The following is a 16,946-nucleotide window of genomic DNA, read 5'->3' on the forward strand; positions in this document are numbered from 1 at the left end:
CCTGGACCTGGTGACTGTGGTGATCTTGTAGACTCACATTTACCTGGTGACTCCGGTCCCCACTAGGGCCTCACCTGGATCTGGTGACTCTGGCCTGCAGGTTGGCCTCACCTGGACCTGGTGAGTGGGTTGCCACCTGGGCCTCACCCATACCTGGTGACTCAGTCCCCACGTGGGCCTCTTGGACCTGGTGAATCTGGTCCTTACCTGGTCCTCTCCCAGACCCGGGGACTCTGGTCACCACCTGGGCCTCACCTGGACCTGGTGAATCTGGTCCAAATCTGGGCCTCACCCAGGCCTGGTGACTTTGTTCCCCACCTGGTTCTGATTGCTGTGGACTCTTTCTTGGCCTCACCAGGAACTGGTGAATCTGATCCTATCTGCGCGTCTCCCAGACCTGGTGACTCTGGTCCTCACCTGGGCATTATTGGTAACTGGTGACTCTGTTCCACACCTTAGGCTCACCTGGACATGATGACTCTGGAACCTCTCTGGGCCTCACCCTGACATGGTGACTCTGGTGCCTATCTGGATGTCACCTAGACCAGGTGAATCTTTTACCCCTCTAGGGCTCAAATAGACCTGGTGACACTGGTCCTCAACTGGGTGTCACCGAGACCTAGTGAATATGCTCCCCACCTGCGCCTCATCTGGACCTGGTGACACTGGGTCTACCTGGGCATCATCGGGACATGGTTACTCTGTTCCCCACTGGGACTGACCTGATCCTGGTATCTCTGGTCCTGACTTTGGCCTCTCCTGTACCAGGTGACTCTGGCTCCACCTGGGCCTCACCTGTAACTGGTGACTCTGATCCAAAGCATGGCCTCTCCTGACCTGGTGACTGTGGTTCCCATCGGGACCTCACCTGGACCTCATGTCTCTGGTCCCACCTGGGCCTCACCAGGACCTGGTGTCTCTGGTACCCACCTGGGTAGCATCAGGATATGGTTACACTGTTCAATAACAGTGACCCAGCCGGACCTATTAACTCTGATCTTCACCTGGGCCACACCTTGACATGGTGACACTCGTTCCCACCTGGGTCTCACCTGGAAATGGTGAGTCAGATACCCACCTGGTCCTAACCTATAACTGTTGATTCTCGATCCCACATGGACAACATGTGGACCTGGTGGCTGCGGTGTTTCTAGTTTGTCATGTACCTTGTGACTCTGCTCCCCACCAGGGCCTCACCGGGACCTGGTGAGTGTGGTTGACACCTGCACCTCACTTGTTCCTGGTGATTCTGGTCTGCACCTGAGACTACCCTGGATCTGGTGAATGTGGTCCCCACCTGGGCTTCATCTGGATTTGGGGACTCCGGTCCCCATCGGACCTTACCTTGCCCTGTTGACTATGGTCCTCAACTGGGCAAAATTGGGACGCGGTGACTCTGTTCCACAACTGGACCTCACCTGGACCACGTGACTCTGGTGCCCCTCTGGGTCTCACCATGCCCTAGTGACTGTGAACCCCACTTTCCCCTGACTTAGACCTGCTGACCCTGGTTGAAACCTGCGCCTGACCTCTAACTGTTGACTATGGTTCTTTCAAGGGCTTCCCCTGTAATTGGTGATCCTGGTCCGAACCTGGCCCTCACCTGGACATGGTGACCCTTGTCACCACTGGGGACTCACCTGGACCTGCTTACTGTGTTCCACACCTGGGCCTCAAGTAGACCTGTTGACCATGGTCCCCAAGCCGGCCTCATATGGACCTGTTGCCTCTGATACCCACCGGGGCCTCACGTGTACCGTGTAACTCTGGTCCTCACCTGGGCCTCATCTGGACCTAGAGACTCTGGTCTCCACCTGGGCTTCACCTGGATCTGGAGTCTCTGGTCCCCATCTGGACTTCAGCTGGATCTGGTGACTCTGGTCCCAATCTGGACCTCTCCTTGACTTGGTGTCTCTCTTGCCCACTTTGACCTAACTAAGAACTGCTGAATCTTGCCCCACCTATTACGCACCCAGACCTGGTGACTCTTGTCCCTAGCTATTCCTCAATTCGACCTGATGAATCTGGTCCTCACGTGGACCTCACATGTACCTGGGACTCAGCTGGAAAGAGTGGCTCTGGTTCCCACAAGGGGCTCACCTGATACTGCTGACTGTGGTCTTATTGTATGCCTCACTAGGACCTAGTGATTCTGTTTCCCATCTGGGTCTGCATGGCCTTAGTGACTCTGGTCCTCACCCAGGCATCATTGGGACCTGGATACTCTATTCCACACCTGGACCTCACTTTGACCAGGGACCGCTGGTCCCATTCTGGGCCTCAAACTAAACTGGTTACTCTGGTTCCCCCTCTGAACCTCACCCTTACCTGGTGACTCTGGTCACCACTTGGGCTTCACCTGAACCTGGTGAATCTGGTCCTTAGCAGGTCCGCACCTGGATGGTGACTGGTCGCCAACTGGGCCTCACCTGGACTTGGTGAATCCTGTTGCCACCTGCGCCTCACCTGGTCCTTGTAACTGTGGTCCCACCTGACCATCACCTGGATCTGGTTGCTCTGGTTCCCACATGGGGCTCCCCTGGACCTGGTTCCTGTGGTCTCCATCTGGCCTCACCTGGATCACAATGACTCTGATCCATATTTGGGCCTCTCCTGGGCCTGTTGACTCTGGTCCTTACCTGGGCATCATTGGGACATGGATACTCTCTTATATACTTGGGCCTCACCTGGACCTGGTGTTTGTGGTCCCACCTGGGCCTCACCTGGACGAGGTGACGGGTTCCCACAGGGACCTCACCTGGACCTGGTGACTCAGGTCCTCATATGGGCATCATGGGACCTGGTTTCTCAGTTCCACATCGGGGCCTCACCTGGTCCTAGTGATTCATGTGCCCTCTGGGCCACACCCTGACGTGGTGACTCTGGTCCCCACCTGGATATCACCAGAACCTGGTGACTCTGGTCCCCCTATGGGACTCACCCGGAGATGGGGACACTGGTCCTCAACTGGGCCTCAACAGGACCTGGTGAATCTACTCCTCACTTAGGCCTCGTCTGGACCTTGTGACTCTTTTCCCACCTGGCATCAATGGGACATGGTTACTCTATTCCCCACCTGGGGCTCACCTGGGCATGATAACTTTGCTCCACACTTTGGCCTCAACTTGTCCTGATGACTCTTGTCCCCCCACCTAGGCCTCAACCTGGACCTGGTGTCGCTCGTTCCCACATGAACCACACCTGGACCTGGGGACTGTAGTGTTCTTCTACACTCACATTTACCTGGTGACTCCGGTCCCCACTAGGGCCTCAACTGGATATGGTGACTCTGGCCAAAGTTGACCTCACCTGGACTTGGTGAGTGGGGTTGCCACCTGGGCCTCACACGTACCTGGTGACTCAGGTCCCCGCGTGGGCCTCTTGGACTTGGTAAATCTGGTCCTTACCTGATCTCTCCCAGACCTGGGGACTCTGGTCACCACCTGGGCTTCACGTGGACCTGTTGAATCTGGTAACCATCTGGGCCTCACCCAGTCCTGGTGACTTTGTTCCCCACCTGGACTTGATTGCTGTGGACACTTTCTTGGCCTCCCCTGGTGCTGGTGACTCTGATCCTATCTGTGCGTCACCCAGACCTGGTGACACTGGTCCCCACCTGGGCATCCTTGGTACCTGGTGACTCTGTTCCACACCTGAGCCTCACCTCGACATGATGACTCTGGAACCTCTCTGGCCTCACCCTGACCTGGTGACTTTTGTCCCCATCTGGATGTCACCTGGACCAGGTGATTCTTGTACCCCTTTAGGCCTCAACCAGATCTGGTGACGCTGGTCCTCAACTGGGCCTCACCTGAACCTAGTGAATATGCTAAATTTAGGCCTCATTTGGACCTGGTGTCTCTTGTAACTTCCTGGGCATCATCGGGCATGGTTCCACTGCATGGCCTGCAGGTTGGCCTCACCTGGACCTCGTAACTCTGGTCCCTACCTGGGCATCATCGGGACATGATTCCTCTGCATGGCCTGCAGGTTGGCCTCACCTGGACCTGGTGAGTGGGGTTGCCACCAGGGCCTCACCCATGCATGGTGACACCGGTCCCCACGTGGGCCCCAGTATGCCCTGGTGAATCTCGTCCTTACATGGTCCTCACCTGGACCTGGTAACCCTGGTCACCACCTGGGAATCACCTGGACCTGGTGTATCTGGCCCCATCTGGGTCGCACCCAGTCCTGGTGACTTTGTTCCCCACCTGGACCTGATTGCTGTGGACTCTTTCTTGGCCTCACCTGGAACTGGTGACTCTGATCCTATCTGGGCGTCCCCCAGAACTGGTGACTCTGGTCCTCACCTGGGCATCCTTGGTACCTGGTGACTCTCTTGCACACCTGAGCCTCTCCTGAACATGATGATTCTTGAACCTCTCTGGGCCTCACCCTGACCTGGTGACTCTGGTCCCCATCTGGATGTCACCTGGACCAGGTGATTCTGGTATCCCTCTAGGGATCAACAAGATCTGGTGATTCTGGTCGTCAACTGGGCCTCACCTGGAACTAGTGAACCTGCTCCCCACCTGCGCCTCATCTGGACCTGGTGACTCTGGTTCTGCCTGGGCATCATCGGGACATGGTTACTGTATTCTCCACTGGGACTCACCTGATCCTGGTAACTCTGGTCCTGACTTTGGCCTCTTCTGTACCAGGTGATTCTGTCTCCACCTGGGCTTCACCTGTACATGGTGACTCTGATCCTAAGCATGGCCTCACCTGACCTGGTGATGGGGAACCCATCGGGACCTCACCTGGACCTCATGTCTCCGGTCCCACCGGGGCCTCACCAGGACCTTGTGTCTCTGGTACCCACCTGGATAGCATCAGGATATGGTTACATTCTTCACTAACAGTGACCCAGCCGGACCTATTAACTCTGCTCTTCACCTGGGCCACACCTGGACATGGTGATTCTGGTCTGCACCTGAGACTACCCGGGATCTGTTGACTGTGGTCCCCACCTGGGCTTCACCTGGATATTTTGACTCCGGTCCCCATCTGGGCCTCACCTGGCCCTGTTCACCATGGTCCTCAACTGGGCAAAATTGGGACCCGGTGACTGTGATCCACAACTGGATCTCACCTCGACCAGGTTACTCTGGTCCCCCTCTGGGTCTCACCGATCCCTAGTGACTGTGAACCCCACTTTGGCCTGACTTGGACCTGCTGATCCTGTTTGCCACCTGCGCCTGACCTCGAACTGTTGACTCTGGTTCTTTCAAGGCCCTCCCCTGTACCTGGTGATCCTGGTCCCCAACTGGGCCTCACCTGGACGTGGTGACTCTTGTCACCACCGGGGACTCACCTCGACCTGCTTACTGTGTTCCATACCTGGGCCTCAAGTAGATCTGTTGCCCTTGTCCCCAAGCCGGCCTCACATGAACCTGTTGCCTCTGATCAAAACCGGAGCTCACGTGTACCTGGTTACACAGGTCCTCATCTGGGACTCATCTGGACCTAGTGAGTCTGGTCCCCATCTGGGCTTCACGTGGATCTGGTGACTCTGGTCCCCAACTGGACTTCACCTGGATCTGGTGACACTGGTCCTCAGTTTGGCCTCACCTGGACTTGGTGTCTCTCGTCCCCACATTGACCTAACTCAGAACTGCTGCATCTTGCCCACATAGGCCGCACCCAGACCTGGTGACTCTTGTCCCCAGCTATGCCACAATTCGACCTGATGAATCTGGTCCTCACGTGTGCCTCACATGTACCTGGGACTCAGCTGGATAGAGTGGCTCTGGTTCCCACAAGGGGCACACATGATACTGCTGACTGTGGTCTTATTCTATGCCTCACCAGGACGTAGTTATTCTGTTCCCCATCTGGGCCTGCATGGCCCTAGTGACTCTGGTCCTCACCCAGGCAACATTGGGTGATGGACCCAATGATCCTCACCCTGGATACTCTATTTCACACCTGGGCCTCACTTTGACCAGGGACTTCTGGTCCCATTCTGGGCCTCAAACTAAACTGGTTACTCTGGTTCCCCTCTGGGCCTCAGCCTTACCTGGTGACTCTGGTCACCCCTTGGGCTTCACTAGGGTCTGGTGAATCTGGTCCTTAGCTGGTCCGCACCTGGATCTGGTGACTGGTCGCCACCTGGGCCTCACTTGGACTTGGTGAATCCTGTTGGCACCTGCGCCTCACCTGGACCTTGTGACTGTGGTCCCACCTGGACCTCACCTGGATCGGGTGGCTCTGGTTCCCATATGGGGCTCTCCTGGACCTGGTTCCTGTGGTCTCCAACTGGCCTCACGTGGAACACAATGACTCTGAACAATATTTGAGCCTCTCCTGTACCTGTTGACTCTGGTCCTTACTTGGGCATCATTGGGAGCTGGATACTCTCTTATATACCTGGGCCTCACCTGGACCGGTGACTGTGGTCCCACCAGAGCCTCACCTGGACGAGGTGACTGGTTCCCACAGGGAGCTCACCTGGACCTGGTGACTCAGGTCCTCATATGGGCATCATGGGACCTGGTTTCTCACTTCCATATTGGGGCCTCACTTGGACATAGTGATTCTCGTCCCACTCTGGGCCTCACCCTGACGTGGTGAGTCTGGTCCCCACCTGGATATGACCAGAACCGGGTCACTCTGGTCCCCCTCTGGGACTCTCCCGGAGCTGGAGACACTGGTCCTCAACTGGGCCTCAACAAGACCTGGTGAATCTACTCCTCACTCAGGCCTCGTCTGGACCTGTGACTTTTTTCCCACCTGGCATCAATGGGACATGGTTACACTGTTCCCCACCTGGGCCTCACCTGGACATGATAACTTTGCTCCACACTTTGGCCTCAACTGGTCCTGATGACTCTGGTCCCCCCACCTAGGCCTCAATCTAGACCTGGTGACTGTGGTCCCCACCTGGGTCTCACCTGGACCTGGTGACTCTTGTTCCCACATGAACCACACCTGGACCTAGTGGCTGTGGTGTTCTTGTAGACTCATATTTACCTGGTGACTCCGGTCCCCACCAGGGCCTCACGTGGATCTGGTGACTCTGACCTGCATGTTGGACTCACCGGGACCTGCTGAGTGGGGTGGCCAACTGGGCCTCACCCATACCTGGTGACTCAGGTCCCCACCTGGGCATCTTGTACCTGGTGAATCTGGTCCTTACCTGGTCCTCTCCCAGACCCGGGGACTCTGGTCACCACCTGGGCCTCACCTGGATCTGGTGAATCTGGTCCCCATCTGGGCCTCACCCAGTCCTGGTGACTTCGTTCCACAAGTGGACCTGATTGCTCTGGACTCTTTCTTGGCCTCACCTGGAACTGGTGACTCTGATCCTATTTGCGCGTCACCCAGACCTGGCGACTCTGACCCTAACATGGGCATCATTGGTACCTGGTGACTCTGTTCCACGTCTGAGCCTCACCTGGACATGATGACTCTGGAACCTCTCTGGGCCTCACCCTGACCTGGTCAGGCTGGTCCCCATCTGGATTTCACCTGGACCAGGTGATTCTGTACCCCGATAGTCCTCAACCAGTTCTGGTGACTCTGGTCTTCAACTGGGCCTCACCTGGAACTAGTGAATATGCTCCATCTTGGCCTCATTTGCACCTGGTGACTCTGGTCACTACCTGGGCATCATCGGGACATGGTTCCACAGCATGGCCTGCAGGTTGGCCTCACCTGGACATGGTAAGCCCTGTCCCTAGCTGGGCATCATCGGGACATGGTTCCTCTGCATGGCCTGCAGGTGGCCTCACCTGGACCTGTTGAGTGGGGTTGCCACCTGGGCCTCACCCATACCTGGTGACTCAGGTTCCCAAGTGGGCCTCACTTGGACCTTGTATCTTGTCCTTACCTGGTGCTCACCCGGACCTGGTAACTCTGGTCACCACCTGGGAATCACCTGGACCTGGTGAATCTGGTCCCCATCTGGGCCTCAACCAGTCCTGGTGACTTTGTTCCCACCTGGACCTGATTGCTAAGGACTCCTTCTTTTTTTTTTTTTTTTTTTTTTTTTTCTAAAGACTCCTTCTTGGCCTAACCTAGAACTGGTGACTCTGATCCGAACTGGGCCTCACCCAGATCTGGTGACTCTGGTCCTCACCTGTGGACCATTAAGTCCTGGATACTCTGTTTCACACCTTACCTCACCTGGACATGATGACTCTGGATCCCCTCTGGGCCACAGCCTGACATGGTGACACTGGTCCCCATCTGGATGTCACCTAGACCAGGTGAATCTGGTACCCCTCTAAGCCTAAACTAGCCCGGGGGCATCTGGTCCTCAAGTGGGCCTCACCGGGACCTACTGAATATGCTCCCCACCTGCGCCTCATCTGGACCTGGTGACTCGGGTTCTACTTGGGCATCATCGGGACATGGTTACTCTATTCCCCACTGGGACTGACCTGATCCTGGTAACTCTGGTCCTGACTTTGGCCTCTTCTGTACCAGGTGACTCTGGTTCCACCTGGTCCTCACCTGTAACTGGTGACTCTGATCCTAAGCATGGCCTCACCTGACCTGGTGACTGTGGTTCCAATCGGGACCTCAACTGGACCTCATGAATCTGGTCCCACCGGGGCCTCACCAGGACCTGGTGTCTCTGGTACCCACCTGGGTAGCATCAGTATATGGTTACACTGTTCTCTAACAGTGACCCAGCCGGACCTATTCACTCTGCTTTTCAATTGGGCTACACCTGGACATGGTGACTCTGGTCTGCACCTGAGACTTCCCTGGATCTGGTGACTGTGGTCCCCACCTGGGCTTCACCTTGACTTGGGGACTCAGATCCCCATCTGGGCCTCACCTGGCCCTGTTGACCATGGTCCTCAACTGGGCAAAATTGGGACCCGGTGACTGTGTTCCACAACTGGACCTCACCTGGACCAGGTGAATCTGGCCCCCTCTGGGTGTCACCGTGCCCTAGTGACTGTGAAACCCACTGTGGCCGGACTTGGACCTGCTGACCCTGGTTGCCACCTGCGCCTGGCCTCGAACTGTTGACTCTGGTCCTTGCAAAGTCCTCCCCTGGACCTGGTGATCCTGGTCCCCACCTGGGCCTCACCTGGACGTGGTGACTCTTGTCACCACCAGGGACTCACCTGGACCTGCTTACTTTGTTCCAAACCTGGGCCTCAAGTAGATCTGTTGACCATGGTCCCTAAGCCGGCCTCACATGGACCTGTTGCCTCTGATCCCCACCGGGGCCTCACGTGTACATGGTAACTCTGGTCCTCACCTGGGCCTCATCTGGATCTGGTGACTCTGGTCCCCACCTGGACTTCACCTGGATCTGGTGACTCTGGTCCCCACCTGGACCTCTCCTGGACCTGGTGACTCTCTTTCCAACATGGTTCTTCCCTGGATTTGGTGACTCTGCTCCTCAGTTTGGCCTCCCCTGGACCTGGTGTCTCTCGTTCCCTCTTTGACCTAACTCAGAACTGCTGAATCTTGCCCCACCTACGCCACACCCAGACCTGGTGACTCTTGTCCCCAGCTATGCCTCAATTCGACCTGATGAATCTGGTCCTCACGTGGGCCTCACCTGGACCTGGGACTCAGCTGGGTAGAGTGGCTCTGGTTCCCACAAGGGGCTCACCTGATACTGCTGACTCTGGTCTTATTCTATGCCTCACTAGGACCTAGTGATTCTGTTCCCCATCTGGGCCTGCATGGCCCTAGAGACTCTGGTCCTCACCCAGGCATCTTTGGGACCTGGATACTCTATTCCACACCTGGGCCTCACTTTGACCAGGGACCTCTGGTCCCATTCTCGGCCTCTAACTAAACTGGTTAGGCTGATTCTCCCTCTGGGCCTCACTGTTACCTGATTCCTCTGGTCACCCCTTGAGCTTCACATGGGCCTGGTGAATCTGGTCCTTAGCTGATCCGCACCTGGATCTGGTGATTGGTCGTCACCTGGGACTCACCTGGACTTGGTGAATCCTGTTGCCACCTGCGCCTCACCTGGACCCTGTGACTGTGGTCCCACCTGGACCTCACCTGGATCTGGTGGCTCTGGTTCCCATATGGGCCTCTCCTGGACCAGGTTCCTGTGGTCTCCATCTGGCCTCACCTGGAACACAATGACTCTGATACATATTTGGACCTCTCCTCGACCTGTTGACTCTGGTCCTTACCTGCGCATCATTGGGACCTGGATGCTCTCTTATATACCTGGGCCTCATCTGGTCCTGGTGACTGTGGTCCCACCTGGGCCTCACCTGGACGAGGTGACTGGTTCCCACAGGGACCTCACCTGGACCTGGTGACTCAGGTCCTCATATGGGCATCTTGGGACCTGGTTTCTCAGTTCCACATCGGGGGCTCACCTGGACCTAGTGATTCTCGTCCCCCACTGGGCCTCACACTGACGTGCTGACTCTGGTCCCCACCTGGATATTACCAGAACCGGGTGACTCAGGTCCCCCTCTGGGACTCACCCGGAGGTGGGGACACTAGTCCTCAACCTGGCCTGAACATGACCAGGTGAATCTACTCCTCAATAAGGCCTCACCTGGACCTGTGTATCTTTTCCCACCTGGCATCAATGGGACATGGTTACTCTGCTCCCCACCTGGGCCTCACCTGGACATGATAACTTTGCTACACACTTTGGCCTCAATTGGTCCCGATGACTCTGGTCCCCCCAACTAAGCCTCAATCTGGACCTGGTGACTTGTTCCCCACATGGGTCTCACCTGGACCTGGTGACTCTCGTTCCCACATGCACCACACCTGGACCTGGTCACTGTGGTCTTCTTGTGGACTCACATTTACCTGTTGACTCCGGTCCCCACTAAGGCCTCACCTGGATCTGGTGACTCTGGCCTGCAGGCTGGCCTCACCTGGACCTGGTGAGTGCGGTTGCCACCTGGGCCTCACCCATACCTGGTGACTCAGGTCCCCACGTGGGCCTCTTGGACCTAGTGAATCTGGTCCTTACCTGGTGCTGCCCCAGACCCGGGGACTCTGGTCACCACTTGGGCTTCACTTGGATGGACCTGGTGAATCTGGTCCCCATCTGGCCCTCACCCAGTCCTGGTGACTTTGTTCCCCACCTGGACCTGATGCTGTGGACTTTTCTTGGCCTCACCTGGAACTGGTGACTCTGATGCTATCTGCGCGTCACTCATACCTGGTGATTCTGGTCCTCACCTGGGCATCATTGGTACCTGGTGACTCTGTTCCACACCTGAGCCTCACCTGGACATGATGACTCTGGAACCTCTCTGGGACTCACCCTGAACTGGTGACTCTGGTCCCCATCTGGATGTCACCTGGGCCAGGTGTTTCTGGTATGGCTCTAGGCCTCAACCAGATCTGGTGACTCTTGTCCTCAACTGGGCCTCATCTGGATCTATTGAATATGCTCCATCTGGGCCTCATTTGGACCTGGTGACTCTGGACCCTACCTGGGCATCATTGGGACATGGTTCCACTGCATGGTCTGCAGGTTGGCCTCACCTGGTCCTGGTAACACTGGTCCCTACCTGAGCATCATCGGGACATAGTTCCTCTACAGGCCTGCAGGTTGGCCTCACCTGGACCTGGTGAGTGGGGTTGCCACCTGGGCCTCACCCATACCTCGTGACAAAGGTCCCCACGTGGGCCGAAATTGGACCTGGTGAATCTGGTCCTTACCTTATCCTCACCTGGAAGTGGTAACCCTGGTCACCACTTGGGCCTCACCTGGACCTGGTGAATCTGGTCCCCATGTGTGCCTCACCATGTCCTGGTGTCTTTGTTCCTCACCTGGACCTGATTGCTGTGGACTCCTTCTTGGCCTCACCTGGAACTGATGACTCTGATCCTAACTGGGTCTCAGCCAGATCTGGTGACTCTGTTCTTCACCTGTGGACCATTATGACCTGGATACTCTGTTCAACGCCTGAGCCTCACCGGCACATGATGACTCTGGATCCCCTCTTGGCCTCACCCTGACATGGTGACTCTGGTCCACATCTGGATGTCACCTAGACCAGGTGAATCTGGAAACCCTCTAGGGCTCAACTAGACCTGGTGACTCTGGTCCTCAACTGGGCCTCACCGGAACCTAGTGAATATGCTTCCCACCTGTGCCTCATCTGGACCTGTTGACTCTGGTCCTTACCTGGGCATCACTGGGACCTGGATACTCTCTTTTATACCTGGGCCTCACCTGGACCTGGTGACTGTGGTCCCACCTGGGCCTCACCTGGACGAGGTGACTGGTTCCCACAGGGACATCACCTGGACCTGGTGACTCAGGTCCTCATATGGGCAGCATTCACCTGGATTCTCAGTTCCACATCGGGGCTTCACCTGTTCCTAGTGATTCTCGTCCCGCTCCGGGCCTCACCTCGATCTGGTGACTCTGGTCCTCAGTTTGCCCTCACCTGGACCTGGTGTCTCTCGTCCCCATTTTGACCTAACTCAGAACTGCTGAATCTTGCCCCACCTAGGCCGCACCCAAACCTGGTGACTCTTTTCCCCAGCTATGCCTCAATTCGACCTGATGAATCTGGTCCTCACATGGGCCTCACATGGACCTGGGACTCAGCTGGATAGAGTGCCTCTGGTTCCAACAAGGCGCTCATCTGATACTGGTGACTTATTCACCAGTGGTCTTATTCTATGCCTCACCAGGACCTAGTGATTCTGTTCCCCATCTGGGCCTGCACGGCCCTAGTGACTCTGGTCCACACCCAGGCATCATTGGGACCTGGATACTCTATTCCACAATTGGGCCTCACTTTGACCAGGGACCTCTGGTCCCATTGTGAGCCTCAAACTAAACTGGTTACTCTGGTACCCCCTCTAGGCCTCACCATTACCTGGTGACTCTGGTCACCCCTTGGGATTCACTTGGGCCTGGTGAATCTGGTCCTAAGCTGGTCCACACCTGGATCTGGAGACTGGACGCCACCGGGACCTCACCTGGATTTGGTGAATCCTGTTGCCAACTGCGCCTCACCTGGACTTTGTGACTGTGGTCCCACCTGGACCTCACCTGGATCTGGTGGCTCTGGTTCCCATATGGGGCTCTCCTGGACCTGGTTCCTGTGGTCTCCATCTGGCCTCCCCTGGAACACAATGACTCTGATCCATATTTGGGCCTCTCCTGGACCTGTTGACTCTGGACCTTACCTGGGCATCATTGGGACCTGGATACTCTCTTATATACCTGGGCCTCACCTGGAACTGGTGACTGTGGTCCCACCTGGGCCTCACCTGGACGAGGTGACTGGTTCCCACAGGGACCTCCCCTGGGCCTGGTGACTCAGGTCCTCATATGTGCATCATGGGACCTGTTTTCTCAGTTCCACATCGGGGCCTCACCTGGACATAGTGATTCTCTTTCCCCTCTGGGCCTCATCCTGACGTGGTGACTCTGGTCCGCACCCGACTCACACCAGAACAGGGTGACTCTGGTCCCCCTCTGGGAATCACCCAGAGCTGGGGACACTGATACTCAACTGGGCCTCAACAGGACCTGGTGAATCTACTCCTCACTTAGGCCTCGTCTGGACCTTGTGACTCTTTTCCCACCTGGCATCTATGGGACATTTTTACTCTGTTCCCCACCTGGGCCTCACTTGGACATGATAACTTTGCTCCATACTTTGGCCTCAACTCGTCCCGATGACTCTGGTCCCCCCACCTAGGCCTCAATCTGGACCTGGAGACAGTCATCCACACATGGGTCTCACCTGGACCTGGTGACTCTCGTTCCCACATGAATCACACCTGGACCTGGTGACTGTGGTGTACTTGTAGACTCACATTTACCTGGAAACTCTGGCCCCACTAGGGCCTCACCTGGATCTGGTGACTCTGGCCTGCAGGTTGGCCTCACCTGGACTTGGTTAGTTGGATGCCACCTGGGCCTCACACATACCTGATGACTCAGGTCCCCACGTGAGCCTCTTGGACCTGGTGAATCTGGCCCTTACCTGGTCTTCTCCCAGACCCTGGGAATCTTGTCACAACCTGGGCCTCACCTAGACCTGGTGAATCTGGTCCCCATCTGGGCCTAACCCAGTCCTGTTGACTATGTTCCCCACCTGGACGTGTTTGCTCTGGACTCTTTCTTGCCTTCACCTTGAACTGGTGACTCTGATCCTATCAGTGCGTCACCCAGACCTGGTGACTCTGATCCTCACCTGGGCATCATTGGTACCTGGAGACTCTGATCCACACCTGAGCCTCACCTGGACATGATGACACTGGAACCTCTCTGGGCCTCACCCTGACCTCGTTACCCTAGTCCCCATCTGGATGTCACCTGGGCCTGGTGATTCTTGTACCCCTCTAGGTCTCAACCAGTTCTGGTGACTCTGGTCCTCAACTGAGCCTCACCTAGACCTAGTGAATATGCTCCATCTAGGCCTCATGTGGACCTGGTGACTCTGGTCCCTACCTGGGCATCATCGGGACATGGTTCCAATGCATGGCCTGCAGGTTGACCTCACCTGGACCTGGTAACTCTGGTCCCTACCTGGGCATCATCGGGACACGCTTTCTATGCATTGCCTGCAGGTTGGCCTCACCTGGACCTGGTGAGTGTGCTTGCCACCTGGGCCTCACTCATACCTGGTGACAAAGGCCCCACGTGGGCCTCACTTGGACCTGGTGAATCTGGTCCTTACCTGGTCCTCACCCGGAACTGCTAACTCTGGTCACCACCTGGGAATCACCTGAGTCTGGTGAATCTGGTCCCCATCTGGGCCTCACCCAGGCTTGGTTACTTTGCTCCCCACCTGGACCTGATTGCTGTGGACTCCTACTTGGCCTCACCTGGAACTGCTGACTCTGATCATTACTGGGCCTCACCCAGATCTGGTGACTCTGGTCCTCACCTGTGGATCATTATGACCTGGATACTCTGTTCCACACCTGAGCCTCACCTGGACATGATGACTCTGGATCCCCTCTGGGCCTCACCCTGACATGTGAGTCGGTCCCCATCTGGATGTCACCTAGACCAGGGGAATCTGGTATGCCTCTAGGCCTCAACTTGACCTGGTGACTCTGGTCCTCAACTGGGCCTCACCGGGACCTAGAGATTATGCTCCCCAACTGCGCCTCATCTGGACCTGGCGAATCTGTTTCTTCCTGGGAATCATTGGGACATGGTTACTCTATTCCCCACTGGGACTGCCCTGATCCTTGTAACTTTGGTCCTGACTTTAGCCTCTTCTATACCAGGTGACTCTGGCTCCACCTGGGCCTCACCTGTAACTGGTGACTCTGATTCTAAGCATGGCCTCAACTGACATGGTGACTGTGATTCCCATCGGGACCTCAACTGGACCTTAGGTCTCTGGTCCCATCTCGGGGTCACCAGGACCTGGTGTCTCTGGTACCCACCTGTGTAGCATCAGGATATCGTTACACTGTCCACTAACAATGACCCAGCCGGACCTATTAACTCTAGTCTTCACCTGGGCCACACCTGGTCATGGTGAGACTGGCTCCCACCTGGGTCTCACCTGGACATGGTGAGTCGGATCACCACCTGGTCCTCACCTGTAACTGGTGATTCTCGTTCCCACATGGACATCATGTGGACCTGGTGGCTGCAGTGTTTCTAGGTTTGCATGTACCTCGTGACTCTGGAACTCACCAGGCCCCACCGGTTCCTGGTGAGTGTGGTTGCCACCTGCACCTCACCTGGACCTGGTGATTCTGGTCTGCACCTGAGACTACCCTGGATCTGGTGACTGTGGTCCCCACCTGGGCTTCGCCAGGATTTTGGGACTCCGGTCCCCATCTTGGCCTCACTTGGCCATGTTGACCATGGTCCTCAACTAGGCAAAATTGGGACCCGGTGACGGTGTTCCACAACTGGACCTCACCTGGACCAGATGACTCTGGTCCCCGTCTGGGTCTCACCGTGCCCTAGTGACTGTGAACCTCACTTTGGCCTGACTTGACCCGCTGACCCTGGTTGCCACCTGCGCCTGAACTCGAACTGTTGTCTCTTGTTCTTTCAAGGGCCTCCCTTTTACCTGGTGATCCTGGTCCCCACCTGGGCCTCACCTGGATGTGGTGACTCTTCTCACCACCGGGGACTCACCAGGACCTGCTTACTGTGTTCCACACCTGGGCCTCAAGTATACCTGTTGACCATGTCCCCAAGCCGGCCTCACATGGACCTGTTGCCTCTGATCCCAATCTGGGTCTCACGTGTACCATGTAACTCTGGTCCTCACCTGGGCCTCATCTGGACCTAGTGACTCTGCTCCCCACCTGGGCTTCACCTGGATCTGGTGACTCTGGTCCCCATCTGAGCCTCACCCAGTCCTGGTGACTTTGTTCCCCACCTGGATCTGTTTGCTGTGGACTCTCTCTCGGACCTTGTGACTCTTTTCCCAACTGGCATTAATGGGACATGGTTACTCTGTTCCCCACCTAGGTCTCAACTGGACATGATAACTTTGCTCAACACTTTGGCCTCAACTGCTCCTGATGAATCTGGTCCCTCCACCTAAGCCTCAATCTGGACCTGGTGACTGTGGTCCCCACCTGGGTCTCACCTGGACCTGGTGACTCTCGTTCACACATGAACCACACCAGGACGTGGTGACTGTGGTGTTCTTGTAGACTCACATTTACCTGGTGACTCTGGTCCCCACTAGGGCGTCACCTGGATCTGGTATCTCTGGCATGCAGGTTGGTCTCTCCTGGACCTTGTGAGTGGGATGGCCACCTGGGCCTCACCCATACCTGGTGACTCAGGTCCCACCGTGGGCCTCTTGGACCTGGTAAATCTGGTCCTTACCTCGTCCTCTCCCAGACCCGGGAACTCTGGTCACCACCTGGGCCTCACCTGGACCTGGTGAATCTGTCCCCATCTGAGCCTCACCCAGTCCTGGGGACTTTGTTACCCACCTGGACCTGCTTGCTGTGGACACTTTCTTTGCCTCACCTAGATCTTGTGACTCTGATCCTACCTGCGCATCACCAATATCTGGTGACTC

The sequence above is a fragment of the Canis lupus genome, chromosome 38, assembly GCF_048164855.1.
Source record: "Canis lupus baileyi chromosome 38, mCanLup2.hap1, whole genome shotgun sequence".
Lineage (NCBI taxonomy): Eukaryota > Metazoa > Chordata > Mammalia > Carnivora > Canidae > Canis > Canis lupus.